We start from the raw sequence: 14392 nt of genomic DNA, 5'->3' as shown, positions 1-14392 counted from the left end.
TTCTGTCTCTTTTGATTTTTACTACTCTAGGTAGCTCATACCAGTATTGTGACTGGTTTATTTCACTTAGCATAATAAGGTTCAAGGTCCGTCCATGTTGTAGCATGTTCCAGAATACCCTTCCTTTTTTAAGGCTGAATAATGTTCCATTGTATATATGTACACCACATTTTGTTTATTTATTCATCTGTCACTTGGGTTGCTTTTACCCTTTTGGCTATTATGAATAACGTTGCTATGAACACAAGTGGACAAATACCTCTTTGAGAACCCGCTTTTACTTCTTTTGGGTACATACCCAGAAGTGGAATTGTTGGACCAGATGATCATTCCGTTTTTAATTTTTTGAGGAACTGCTCTACTGTTTAACACAGTAGCCGCACCATTTTACATTCTCATAACCCAGCAACACACAAGGGTTCCAGTCCTTCCATATCCTCACCAACACTTGTTATTTTCTTTTCTTTTTTTTTTTTCTTTTTTGATTATAGCCATCCTACTGGCAGTGGGGTGATATCTCACTGTGGTTTTGATTTGAGTTTCCGTAATGATTAGTGATGTTGAAGGTCTTTTCATGTGCTTATTGGCCTTTTGTTTATCTTTTTTGCAGAAGTATGGACACCAGGAGCTCCCCTTGTGGCGCAGTGGTTAATGAATCTGACTAGGAACCATGAGGTTGCAGGTTCGATCCCTGGCTGTACTCAGTGGGTTAAGGATCCAGCGTTGCTGTGAGCTGTGGTGTAGGTTGCAGACTCGACTTGGATCCCGCGTTGCTGTGGCTCTGGTGTAGGCCGGCTGCTACAGCTCCGATTAGACACCTAGCCTGGGAACCTCCATATGCCGAGGGTGCATCCCTAGAAAAGCCAAAAAAAAAAAAGAAATATGGATACCAGCCCTCTGCCCATTTTTGAATCAGCTAGTTTTTTTTTGATGTTATTCTTCCATTCCATGATTTGCCCTTTTTCTCTGTTAAGAGTATATTTTGGTGCACAAACATTTTTAATTTTGATGTAATCCACTTTATATTTTCTTTGTTGCCTGTGCTTTTGATATCGTATTCGCCAATAATTTTTTTTTTTTTGTCTTTTGTCTTTTTAGGGCCGCACCCACAGCACATGGAGGTTCCCAGGCTAGGGGTCCAATCAGAGCTATTGCTGCTGGCCTATGCCACAGACACAGCAATGCCAGATCCCAGCTGTGTCTGTGACCCACACCACAGCCCACGGCAAAACCGGATCCTCAACCCACTGAGTGAGGCCAGGGATCGAACCTGAAACCTCATGGTTCCCAGTTGGATTTGTTTTCCACTGCGCCACGACAGGAACTCCTCACCAACAATTTTTAAATACATAAATGTATATCCTTCCACTGTCTGTTTATCATCCTGCCATGGTTTCCCTCTTTCAGACTCCTTCATGATCTAGTCTTTGTACTTCTTCCGTCTTACCTCTTGGTGAGAGCTTCACCCAAATTGTACTTATCAAGTCATTATGAATTACTGCATAGCTCTGAGCAGTCACCATTCTTTACACTGGCTAGCCCACTTCCTCTCCCTCCTCTCTTTTCACTAAACTACCTTTCATTCACATTTTAAGGCTTCTTCAGGAGTTCCATGGTAGCTCAGTGGGTAAAAGATCCAGCATTGTCACTGCAGCAACTCAGGTCATTTTTGCGGCTTGAGTTTGATCCCTGGCCCTGGGAACCTCCACATACTAAGGGAATTGGCCAAAATAATAATAATTATAGTAGTAGTAGTAGTAATAATACCTCTGTAAGTACCTCCTCCTCCAGGAAGACTTCTTTGACTTTTCCAGCGTTACAAGTCTTCCTTGTCCTTCCGTTGTTTACTTTTACTATAACACATATCAGACTGCTTTAAGTGTTGACTCATTTATGTATGTCCTATTCCTCCAGGTAGGCTGTAAATTCCTTAAGGGCAAGGGCCCTATCCCTATCTTGTCATCCGCATGCTGCTCAAACTGAGTCGAACAATTAAACTGGGATCTCTGCCACTGTGCAGTTGTTTTGACCTTCAGAAGACTAGTTAAACTCCGTGGGCCTCAGTTTTCTCATAACCTTAACTGTGGTGACTTATTGAGATTATATTTGTAAAGTGCTTGGTGCTTGCTCTGGCCCAGAGTAAATGGTCAACAGAAATGAGCTGTTATTCTCAGCAACATGTTGACCGGATAGCTCAAACGCTTAATCAGGTGTATGACTTCAGACAAAATTCTTCAGTTCCCAAGGCCTCAGTTTTTCCTTCTGTAAAGCGAGATGTTCCTGGAGCCTTGGTAGCAGCTGTTCCCAAATGAGGCTACTCATTGCAATCATCTGGGGAGCTTTAAAAATACTGTTGTCTAGGTCCCTCCCCCAAAGGCTCTGATTTAATTGGCGTGCAGTACAGCCAGGCAAGGGTATTTTTCCCTGGTGATTCTAATGTTCAGCCAGAATTGTGAACCACTGATCTAAAGTTTCTTCCAGATATAACATGTGGAGATAACAAGTTGAGCTGCCAGGATTCTTTGGAGGCAGGAGAAGGGACTGCCTCCCAGCATTCCTCTGCTATCACCCTTTGTTAGTGGAGCAGGAAGCGTTATTGAACAGGCTCACTAAGCTGGAATTCCAAGAGTATTTGTAGATTCCTGAGTGTTTAATACTTAGAGAGCTTACTCCATCCCAGAGAGACCTGGGGGACCAGGACTCCGAGAAAGAAGAAACTGGCTTCTCCTTGCCCCACTGCTCTAAGCCAAGGCCTAGGAGTCTACCCTGGAGCCTTGTACTGTGGGGTCCTGGTTGGGCTGGAGGAGAAGGTGGAGGGAAGGATCCCTGGTAGAAACCTAGTTATAACTTGGGGCCTTGACCAGGTTATAAATACACATTCTTCTGGTGCTTTTAAACCAGGATCAGAGCCATTACTTATATGATTCCCAAAACAACTTTGAGAAATACAGAGCAGACATTACTGCCTCCGTTTCATAGAAGAGAAAAACAAGTTTCCGAATTGTTGAAGGCCTCACACTGTGGGTTAGCAGCAGGGCCAGCATGATGGGTCCTGGGGTCTGACTCCGCTTCCTGGCCTCTCACCGTGTCTGGGAAGAAAACACACCCAGCGTGAGATAATAGAAAACATAATAGCGGTCTCTTTCCCTGGTTTCTGGCACAGAAGATCCCAAAATGCTTGTAATTTCCTGGGTAATGGGGCTCTTTGTTCTATTGAGGTGACTCTGGGTGGCTCCTGGATGAGCACCGGAAAGACCAAGCCATGATTAGAAGCTTGGAATTTTTCTTTTTTCTTTTTCTTTGTTTGTCTTTTTAGGGCTGCGCCCGCGGCATATGGAGGTTCCCAGGCTAGGGGTCTAATCGGAGCTATATAGCTACCGGCCTGTACCACAGCCACAGCAACGCCAGATTCGAGCCTGTTTTCGACCTACACCACAGCTCATGGCAATGCTGGATCCTTAACCCACTGAGCAAGGCCAGGGATCAAACCCACAACCTGATGGTTCTTAGTTGTATTCGTTTCCGCTGCACCACGACAGGAACTCCAGAAGCTTGGAATTTTCATCCCTGGCCCCCATTCTCGTAAGAAGGGAGATGGGCTGGAAATGGAGTTATATCAGTCATGCCCAGGTAATGAAACCTCCATAAAAAGTTGGTAGCTCCCAAAAGTTTGGAGCTCAGGGAGCTTCCATCTTGGTGAACATATCCTCGTACCAGGAGGAAGACCCATCCCGACTTCACTGAGACAGAAGCTTCTGGGCTCAGATCCTCTCAGACCTCACCTTTTGTATCTCTTCATCTGGCTGTTCGTCTGTGCCCTTTATCATAACCCTTAATAAACTGGTACATGTAAGACAAGGTGTCTCTGAGTTCTAAGAGCTGCCCTAGTAAATAATCAAATCCAAGGGGGGAAGAGGTTATGGGAACCTCTGATTTGTAGCCAAGTCAGGCGGAAGTTGTGGATAACCTTGTGATTGGCATCTGAACTTGGGGGAGGGGGTGCAGTCTCATGGGACCAAGTCTTTAACTTGTGGGCACTGACGCTATCTCTTGTAGGGAGTGTCAGAATTGAGTTAGATGGTAGAACACCCCACTGTTCACAGAGGATTGCTTGGTGTGGGGGAAAAACCCCACATGTCTGGGGTCAGCACTATTGTGAATGTGGTGGTGATAAGAGAGTAAAGGAAAAACGCAGGTGGAAAGTGTAAGGTTTTTTTTCTAAAACACCCAGGTGACTCAGTCTTCCTGGCTCCTTGGAACTGGAGTCGAGGTTCTAAACGGCCCCATCAAATGCTAGTGAACAACTGAAATGAGGGAGTTCCCGTCGTGGCGCAGTGGTTAACGAATCCGACTAGGAACCATGAGGTTGCGGGTTCGGTCCCTGCCCTTGCTCAGTGGGTTAAGGATCTGGCGTTGCCGTGAGCTATGGTGTAGGTCGCAGATGCGGCTCGGATCCCGCGTTGCTGTGGCTCTGGCGTAGGCCAGTGGCTACAGCTCCGATTCAACTCCTAGCCTGGGAACCTCCATATGCCTCGGGAGCGGCCCAAGAAATAGCAACAACAACAACAACAAAAGACAAAAAAAAAAAAAAAAAAAAAACAACTGAAATGACTCTTCCTAATTCCATCACCTCTGAGTATGGCAGTGCTATCTGGGATCATTGGCATATGCCTTTGGTTTTGCAAAGTTTGGGTATTTAGAACTAGCTCTGAGGCTTGGACCTTTAGGGAAATGTTTAGTTATAATGTCTCATGTGTCCAGAAATACTCATCAGGGCCTGTAGAGCACCTTAGCCAAATGCTGGGTCACAGACAGGGGCTGGCTCTTGGCCACTGGCTCAAGATGAAATGGAAAAACCAGAAAAGAGTAGTGACTTTTAAAAAAAAAAAAAAAAAAAACTACGCTCAATATTTTATTTAATTGATTAATTTATTTTTTGTCCTTTTTTAGGGCTGTGCCTGGGGTATATGGAGGTTCCCAGGCTAGGGGTCGAATTAGAGCTGTGGCCCCCAGCCCACACCATGGCCACAGCAGTGCCAGATCTGAGCCACCTCTATGACCTACACCACAGCTCATGGCAACACCAAATCCTTAACCCACTGAGCAAGGCCAGGGATCGAACCTGCGTCTTCATGGATCCAAATCAGATTCATTTCCGCTGAGCCACAATGGGAGCTCCTAAACTTCGCTCAGTTTAATTTAAAACCTTTTCTTTTATTCTGAGACTAGGTCTTTCCTACTTTTTTTCGGTGTTAAAATTGCCTTTCGTGGAGTTCCTGTCGTGGCGCAGTGGTTAACGAATCTGACTAGGAACCATGAGGTTGCGGGTTCAGTCCCTGGCCTTGCTCAGTGGGTTAAGGATCCGGCGTTGCCGTGAGCTGTGGTGTAGGTTGCAGACGCGGCTCGGATCCCGCGTTGCTGTGACTCTGGCGTAGGCCGGTGGCTACAGCTCCGATTGGACCCCTAGCCTGGGAACCTCCATATGCCGCGGGAGCGGCCCAAGAAATAGCAACAACAACAACAACAACAACAAAGACAAAAGACAAAAAAAAAAAAATTGCCTTTCATGAAGTGGTAGTGATAGTAGATGGCAGTTTATTTTAAAGTCATCAATGGCATAGTTAGAATGGCCACCCTAAATGAATTCCCCAAGTTGCTTTTGAAACGTTATTGATCCATAGAATCCGAAGTATGATAACACTTGCCATTTTGAAGGTCCATGTGATCCCAACTCCCTAGGGGCGTGGGAGGCCATAGAGAGAGCCTCACTTTGGGAGCAGTGGTAAAACAATTAAGATGTCTGGAATTGGGCTCCTTGAGTTCAGAGAGAAAGGCAAGTGCCTTTGCCACTTTGGTTTTATTTAACAAACATGTGTGTGGTGCTTACTAGATGCCCAGCCCTGTCTCAAATGCTGTACAAACATGATCTCATTTAATCCTCATCCAGCCTCTGAGGTGGATGCTATTATTATCTTCACCTCCATTTTAGAGATGAGGAAACTAAGACGTCAGGGTCTTGAGAAACTTGCCCAAGGTCACAGCTAGTTAGCAGCGGAGCCAGAAGTTGAAGCCATGGAGTCTGGCTCTGGAGTCCATGCTTTTAATCCCTACACGCTGCTGCCTGGTTAGAAGGAATTTAAGACTTGTGTGACATGTAGTGATCTATTTTCAGGCTCTGACTCCATAGACAGAAGCTGCCTGTGGACTAAGCTGCCTGATCTGTATTGAGCGGCTATCCATGATCTCTTTTGAGCCTTTTCCACAACATTACTGGGAGAATCGGTGGCCGGATGGCTCTTGGACAGAGCCTGGAAAGTCGTCAATGGCAAAAGCAATAAACTTTGAATAAGGTCGGCAAGTCCTTGTAGCTTGGAACATGAGTCTGTGCAGCAGTCTTCTGAGAGGTCCTCTAGAGCTAGACATGGTTATCAGACATATTTTTTAAAGCAACCAAACCCTTTTTTTCCAGTCATGGACACTGGGCAGTTAATACATACACACATACACCTTGTCTATGTGAAATCCCTTCTTAAAACAGATACAAGTGAAGGGCGTACTGAAGCAGAAGTGGGGATCCAGTTGACTTTAACTCTCATCCCTTATGCGGTATTGAGTCACTATTTGGGACCCCAGAGCTTTTTTTTTTTGTAGGGCCGTGCCTGTGGCATATGGAGTTTCCCAGGCTAGGGGTCCAATCAGAGCTACAACTACTGGCCTACGCCACAGCCACAGCAACGCCAGATCCTTAACCCACTGAGCAAGGCCAGGGATTGAACCTGCAATCTCATGGTTCCTGGTCAGATTCGACTCCACTGTGCCACAACAGGAACTCTTAGGACCCCAGAACTTTGGGGAACAGTTTGAAAACCATTGCTCCAGACCAGGGTTTCCTGGAACATGTACTACAAAATAATTAGTCTTATAAGATGTTTTGTAGGGGAAAAAAAAAATTTCACGGTCAAATAGATTGGGGAAACTCTCTATGTTCTATCCTTGCTTTGGAATTTAAAGTTATTTATTAGCAGATAAAGAGTCTAAAAAGTCCTGGAAGGGAGTGAAACTACTTTTAATCCACAATTTTCCTTTTTTTTTAAAAAAAATGGATGAATTGTATTATATTCATACAGTGGAATACTATAGAGTATTGAAAATAGACAATTGCTACATATGGATGCATCTTATAAATATAATGTTAAGTGAAAGAAGCCAGACACAAAAGCATGCATACTGCATGAGTCCTTTATATAAAGTTCAAAAACAGACAAAAATACATCTATGGATTGTGATTATCAGTAGGAAGTGAAGTAGTGCCTGGGAGGGGGCATGAGGTGAGTTTTGAAGCTTCTAGTTATATTTTCTATCTTGATTTGGTGGTGTGTTTATTTTGTGAAAATGATTCATGCATTTTTTGTATATATGTATATATGTTAAACTTCAGAAAAAAAGGAGGAAACAAAATACAAACATCAAAAGATCAAAAAAGAAAATGTAGGAGCTCCCATCGTGGCTCAGTGGTTAACAAATTCGGCTAGGAATCATGAGGTTGTGGGTTTGACCCCTGGCCTCGCTCAGTGGGTTAAGGATCCGGCGTTGCCCTGAGCTGTGGTGTAGGTTGCAGACTTGGCTCTGATCCCATGTGGCCGTGGCTGTGGTGTAGGCCAGCAGCTACAGCTCTGATTAGACCCCTAGCCTGGGAAACTCCATATGCCGAGAGTACAGCCCTAGAAAAGACCCAAAAAAAAGAAGAAAAAAAAAAAAAAAAAGAAAATGTATGTGAATTTAGCTCTTCAAAATACAATTTTTTTTTTCAATACTGCAGGTTTTCTTAACCAGGTTATCTGGTTCAAAGGCAAGGCTCCTGGAAAACTCATAGGATGAAGGGTTTCCCCTGGACTCCCACTAGAGCACAGGGAGTGTGCACTGAGCAAGGAGGCCTACATTTGTTTGACTCTCTGGTCTGTATCTGTTTTTGGCCTTCTTTCCTAATCCCCTGTGCATCAGTCTCCTATTGCTGATGTAACTATCACAAACTTCATGGCCTAAAATGATGCAAATGTATTACCTTAGTTCTGGAGGTCAGAAGTCTGAAATGGGTTTCAGCGGATTAAAATCAAGGTATTCCTGCACTTCTGCCAGGGTCTCTAGGGAGAAATCAGTCTCCTTGCTTTTTTCAGCTTTTTTTTTTTTTTTTTTTTCTCTTGTCTTTTTAGGGCTGCACAAGTGACATATGGAAGTTCCTAGGCTAGGGCTTGAATCAGAGCTGTAGCCACTGGCCTATGCCACAGCTGCAGCAACATGGGATCTGAGCCGCGTCTGCAACCTACACCACAGCTCACGCCAACACCAGATCCTTAACCCACTGAGCAAGGCCAGGGATGGGACCTGAGTCTTCACAGATGCTAGTCTGGCTTGTTTCTGCTGAGCCACAGCAGGAACTCCACCTCTTTCAGCTTTTAGAGGCTACAAGTGTTCCTGGGCTCATGGCCCCCTTTCATCTCCGTAGCTAGCAGTGGCCAGCCAAGGCTTTGTCACAGCACATCACTCTTAGCCTTCCCTCCTTTACATTTAAGAATCTCTGTGATTACGTTGAACCACCTGGAGAATTCAGACGATTTAAGGTCAGCTGATTAGGAAACTTAATTCCATCTGCTACCTTAATGCTCCTCTGCCCTCTAACTGTAACTTAGTCACAGTTTCCGGGGATTAGGCTGTTATCCTATTTATCACACCTGCTCAGGGATCAGATACAAATAGAGCCTACTATTTAACCCATTCTCTCTTAGCATGGATTTTCTTTCAGATAGTATCTGACCAAAAAATTAGTTGAAAAGAATTGTTTGGGGTTTGCTGAAAGTAAAATTAGTAACCTCGGGAGTTCCCTTCGTGGCTCACCAGTTAATGAACGCAACTAGGATCCATGAGGATGCGGGTTCAATCCCTGACCTCACTCAGTGGTTAAGGATCCGGCAGTTGCCATGAGCTGTGGTGTAGGTCACAGACTTGGCTGGGATCCTGCATTGCTGTGGCTATGGAATAGCTGCAGCTCCAATTCGACCTCTAGCCTGAGAAGAACTTCCATATGCCGCAGGTTCGGCCCTAAAAAAAGCAAAAAAAAAAAAAAAAGGTAGTAAACTCAACTATCCATCACTCAAATGAGAGAAGATTTGTTTCCTTTTAACCCAATAGGACACTTGTTTCTAGAGTGCTGTAGATGCCAGGTAAGGGAGAACCCCAGTTTGTGGCAGGTTTGGAAAACCATCTGGGTCTGGGAGACTGCACCCTTTTCATGCTGATGAAATGCAGTCACTGAGGGCTAGTAGTTAATGTCTGAAGTAAAGCCAAGAATGGGAATTAAAAGACTGGTGCTCTGAAGGTGAAGTGACGTAATTCATGATCTCTGCTCCTACAACCATGAGTCAGTTTCTTTGTTTGGGTGAATTGAACAGTTTCCACAGTATTGAAAGATGGCTGTTCACAGAGGCTCCTTGGGCTAACAAACACGAAAGAGACCCCAAAAGTCAGTGGCTGGTCCAGCAGCAGGCAGAAGGACGTGGCTCAGATTAGCTGCTGCCATGGCAACATTGATGACTGTCACAATCATGCATGAAGTAGATAGTTAGCAATTTCAGAGAACACATGGACCACCTGCATCAGAATTACCTGGGGAGTTAGTTTAAATATAAATTCCCAGGCCACACAGCCAGGGACTGGATTGGGTTCTGGAATCTGACTTTTCAAAAGCTATTCAGGCACCTCTTATTCCTGCTGAAGTTTGATAATCACTGTTTGAAGAAAATAATGCATCCCTATTACAAATCCCTATACAAACCCTTGTTGCATATCCTTGGATGAGGCTTCATCTCTTTGGTCTGAGAACTAGAGTCACTTTCTTGCTTACAAAAACCCAGTCTTCAAAAGACAAAGTAAATATGCTGTCCCAGGAATTTATAATGATAAATGCCCAAGTTTTGCAAATGCTAAGAGTTTCATGATCTGTAAGAATGGAACTTATTTTTTTTTCAAGGAATATCTAGTAATATCTCACAGAATTAATCATATTAAAGTATACTTTGGGGGAGCTCCCATCGTGGCTCAATGGTTAACGAACCCGACTAGCATCCATGAGCACACGGGTTCAATCCCTGGCCTCGCTCAGTGGGTTAGGGATCTGGTGTTGCCATGAGCTGTGGTGTAGGTCGAAGACATGTCTCAGATCCCTCGTTGCTGTGGCTCTGGTGTAGGCTGGCAGCTACAACTCCGATTTTACACCTAGCCTGGGAACCTCCATATGCCCTAAAAGACAAAAAAATAAATAAATAAAATGTACTTTGGGACTCCTAAAATAAATTTACCAGATGGGGGAAATGCTGTTCAGTATTGTCAGGGAGGACTAGGGTGGGATCTAACTCATAAACCAAGGACTGGAGAGGATGGCTAAGATGAAGGACTGTCTTAGTTGACTGAGAGATGCTATTCTCTCTAGGAAGGTGAGACTACAGTGCATATGTGAAGACCACCACGAAGGCTTCCTGATTTTTCTAGGAATCACTGCTGTGATGGACTACTGTTGCTGATGAGTGTGTTCTTATCCCCTACATGGGTTAAGTACAAGTGGATTAGTGAATGTGAAATTAGTGAAACGTGTTTTATATTTCTCTACTTTGTAACTCAAGGTCTGGGCAGATTCTGGTTTGCTCGTTGCAGTGAACACCCTTGACTGCCTACCTACCATCCATTCTGCACCCCTCCTCCCTGTCAAAAATCTGAGTTTTTGAATTCCCATTGTGACTTAGCAGGTTAAGGACCTGAGGTTATCTCTGTGAGGATGCATGTTCGATCCCTGGCCTTGCTCATCAGGTTAAGAATACAACATTGCAACAGCTGCAGCATAGGTTGCAGATGTGGCTTGGATCTGGTATTACTGTGGCTATGGCATAGGCCGGCAGCTGCAGCTCTGATTCAACCCCTAGCCTGTGAACTTCCATATGCCACAAGGGTGGCCATAAAAAGAAAAAAAATATCTGAGTTTTGCTCAGCTATCCTCTCCATCCCCATACCAAGGACAAAATATAATTAATCAATGTGTGAGCCTTCCTTGGCAATGATTATTGGTCCTGGGGATCTTCATGTGTCCTAAATCATCCCAGTTAGGTTGAAGGGAAGGACTTAGAATCTTGTGTTTACATGAATAAGGAAACTTGTAACCATCCTATAAGCATGAAGGGAACATGTTTTAGGATGAAGGCAACCCTGAAGCCTGCAGGGCAGAGAAATGAAACCTGTTCCCTGTGGCAGTGTCAGTCACTGTACCATGTGCCCTGGAGCCTACCATACCTCTAGATAAGTTTAAGCCTGTTTTAAACAAGATACAAGGTTTAACAGAAACAGGGTTTCCTGTTACTTGTGGTCAAAAGTTTCCTAACTTCTATAGTCACTGGTTTGCTTTGTAATCTCTGGTTTATGCATTTTATATTTTATTTATTTATTTATTTTTTCCCACTGTACAGCAAGGGGGTCGGGTTATCCTTACATGTATACATTGCAATTACATTTTTCCCCCACCCTTTCTTCTGTTGCAACATGAGTATCTAGACATAGTTCTCAATGCTATTCAGCAGGATCTCCTTGTAAATCTATTCTAGGTTGTGTCTGATAAGCCCAAGCTCCCGATCCCTCCCACTCCCTCCCCCTCCCAAGGTTTATGCATTTTATATGTAACACATAAAAAAGTAAAAAGAAAGAAGATTGCTTTGTGGGCTGAGAGAATAATGGTCTGTGGGACAAAATTTGTTTCTATAAAAGCTGTTGTGAGTTGTGTGCTTCTTCCTGTGTTGCATGCCTTTCTGTTCCTACAAATGTTCACATCCAAAGATAAATTCCTTAAATCAATTTCTATTTGTACTTCTTGTCCCCAAAATAATGAGATATTTGCTTAGCTTCCTTTTAGCCCAGAAAGTGCTTTACTGAGGTTGATGTGGAATGTCAAGATGAGGACATCCAGTCGGTTAGGAAATGCCTTTATTGACTAATGGCATAAGGTCTAAACTTATCTATGCTTATCAAAGAATTGGTTTCCCCAATAGATGAGTAAATGCCTTTTCTCATTCTGACATTAGTATGCTTTAGTCGCAATCGAATGCCTCCTAACCTGAACATGTGAAATGCTCTAGAGGGGGCTGGCAGTTCTGGTGCCACAGGGAAGAAGTGTACCATTTTTGTCCAACAACTCATCACTTATTTTAGATGGACACTTAGAGACCAAGGTTGGAGTGGCTGGTGATGTAGCAGATTTACCTGGAAACAAATTGTACTAAAGTCTCACTCAGGTTCCTGCTCAAGAGACTGCTGAAGATTTCACAGGATAGAGCACAAAGATGTAAGAGTGAGAGCCCTAATCAGCTATACTTTAATAAAATAATTTTTTTTGGGCTGTACTTGAGGCATATGGAATTTCCAGGGGCAGGGAAGAAATCCAAGCCAAAGCTGCCACAGTTGCAGTGTGGCAACATCAAATCCTTAACCCACTGCACTGGGTCAGGGATTGAACACGTGCCTCAGCAGCAACCCGAGCTACTGCAGAGACAACACTGGATTATTAACCCCATATGTCACTGTGTGAAATCCTAAAATAAACTTTCAAAAATTTGATTGCTTTCAAAGTTACATGGTAGAATATACTGTCATCAAAAAAGTATACGTTGAAGTCAACGTGAGCAATACAAATTAATAGTTTCACACGTTTGTAAAACAAAAACCAAACCAAAACAAAAAGAATGAGACCCCTGATGTGCTGCCCTTAAAAAAGTAATTTAGGAGTTCCCATTGTGGCTCAGTGGGTTAACAACCCAACTAGTATCCATGAGGATGCAGGTTCGATCCCCGGTCTTGCTTAGTGGGTTAAGGATCCATCATTGCCCTAAGCTCTGGTGTAGGTCACAGATGCGGCTCAGATCCTGGCAGCTGCAGCTCTGATTTGACCCCTGGCCTGGGAATTTCCATATGCCTCAGGTGCCTCCATAAAAAAAGAGAAAAAGGAGTTCCCATCGTGGCTCAGTGGTTAACGAATCCGACTAGGAACCATGAGATTTCAGGTTCGGTCCCTGGCCTTGCTCAGTGGGTAAAGGATCTGGTGTTGCTGTGAGCTGTGGTGTAGGCTAGCAGCTACAGCTCCAACTCGACCCTCCTACATATGCCGTGGGAGTAGCCCAAGAAATGGCAAAAAAAAAAAAGAGAGAGAAAAGGAAAGGAAAAAAAATAATTTAATCTACTTTCAGAATTGTAAAAGGCATTAAGTTAAAATCTGCTCACAATCCTACCACACATTCATTTAGTTACTCATTTATTTAAAAGTACATATGGAACCCCCAGGGTGCCAGACCCTTGGCGAGGAGCTGTATCCCCTCTCCGTGGACATGATAGACACAGTGGACAGGATTATCCCTGCCCTCTTGGCGCTTACAGCCTACTGAGGAGGCAGATATTAAAGACATAGTCACACAAATAGGTATTTAATTGTAATCGTGGGAAGGGAAGCAGGGATATGGGCAGCATGTTAAGAAAATACTGGGGTAACAAGGTTGGGAAGGCCTCCCTGAGTAATAGTGGAGCTAAGGCTGAAAGGACTAAGAGAGTTCAAAATGTTAAAAGAGCTTTTCAGTCAGAGGAAACAATGTAGGCGGGGACTTGGGACCAGCATCTGAAAAGTGCATTTAGAAGGAGCCTCCTGAACATGGAGGAAATGGTCCTATTTAGGAACTTGATTTCTTTTTAAAGTTTTTTTGAAATTTTTTTCACTATGGTAAAATATATGTAACATAAAATTTGCCATGTTAACCATTTGTAAGTGTACAGTTCAGTGGCGTAACTAGCAGTGTTGTGCAACCAACACCACTGCCTGTTTTCAGCACTTTTTTATCATCCCAAACAGAAGTTCTGGACCCATGAAGCAATAACTCCCTCTTCCTCCCAGTTGCCCAAGCCCCTGGTAACCTCTAATCTACTTTCTGTGTCTATGAATTTGCCTATTTTAGATATTTCACATAAGTGGAATCATATCATATTTGTCCTTTTGTGTCTGGCTTATTTTACTTGGCATAGTGCTTTCAAGGATTATCCATGTCGTAGCAGGTACCAGAATTTTATTTGTTGGTTTGTCTAAATAATATTTCATTGTGTAGATGTATCATATTTTATTTATCCATTCATGTGTTGATGGACATTTGTGTTGATTTTACTTTCTCACTATTATGAACAATGCTGCTATGAACACTGGCATTGAGTATCTGTTTGAATCCCTGTTTTCAATTCTTTTGTATATATACCCAGAAGTAGGATTGCTGGCTCATACAGTAATTCCATGTTTAGCTTTTCGAGGACCCATCACAGATGTTGC

General features: G+C 43.6%; 2 protein-coding genes across 16 annotated transcripts in view; both read left to right on the top strand.

Annotated features, from left to right (window-relative positions):
• Positions 1-14392, top strand: part of PCGF6 (polycomb group ring finger 6) — a 1082924-nt gene that overhangs the window by 98202 nt on the left and 970330 nt on the right. The window lies entirely within an intron of this gene.
• The window catches only part of NT5C2 (5'-nucleotidase, cytosolic II), a 166077-nt gene that overhangs the window by 39282 nt on the left and 112403 nt on the right, over positions 1-14392 (top strand). The gene's annotated exons all lie outside the window — the stretch shown is intronic.

The sequence above is a fragment of the Sus scrofa genome, chromosome 14 (assembly GCF_054392235.1).
Source record: "Sus scrofa isolate SSC_HxYL_T2T_F1_AM1 chromosome 14, Sscrofa_HxYL_maternal_Yorkshire_Landrace_v2.0, whole genome shotgun sequence".
Taxonomy (NCBI): Eukaryota; Metazoa; Chordata; class Mammalia; order Artiodactyla; family Suidae; genus Sus; species Sus scrofa.
This window is presented reverse-complemented; position numbering and strand designations above follow the sequence as displayed.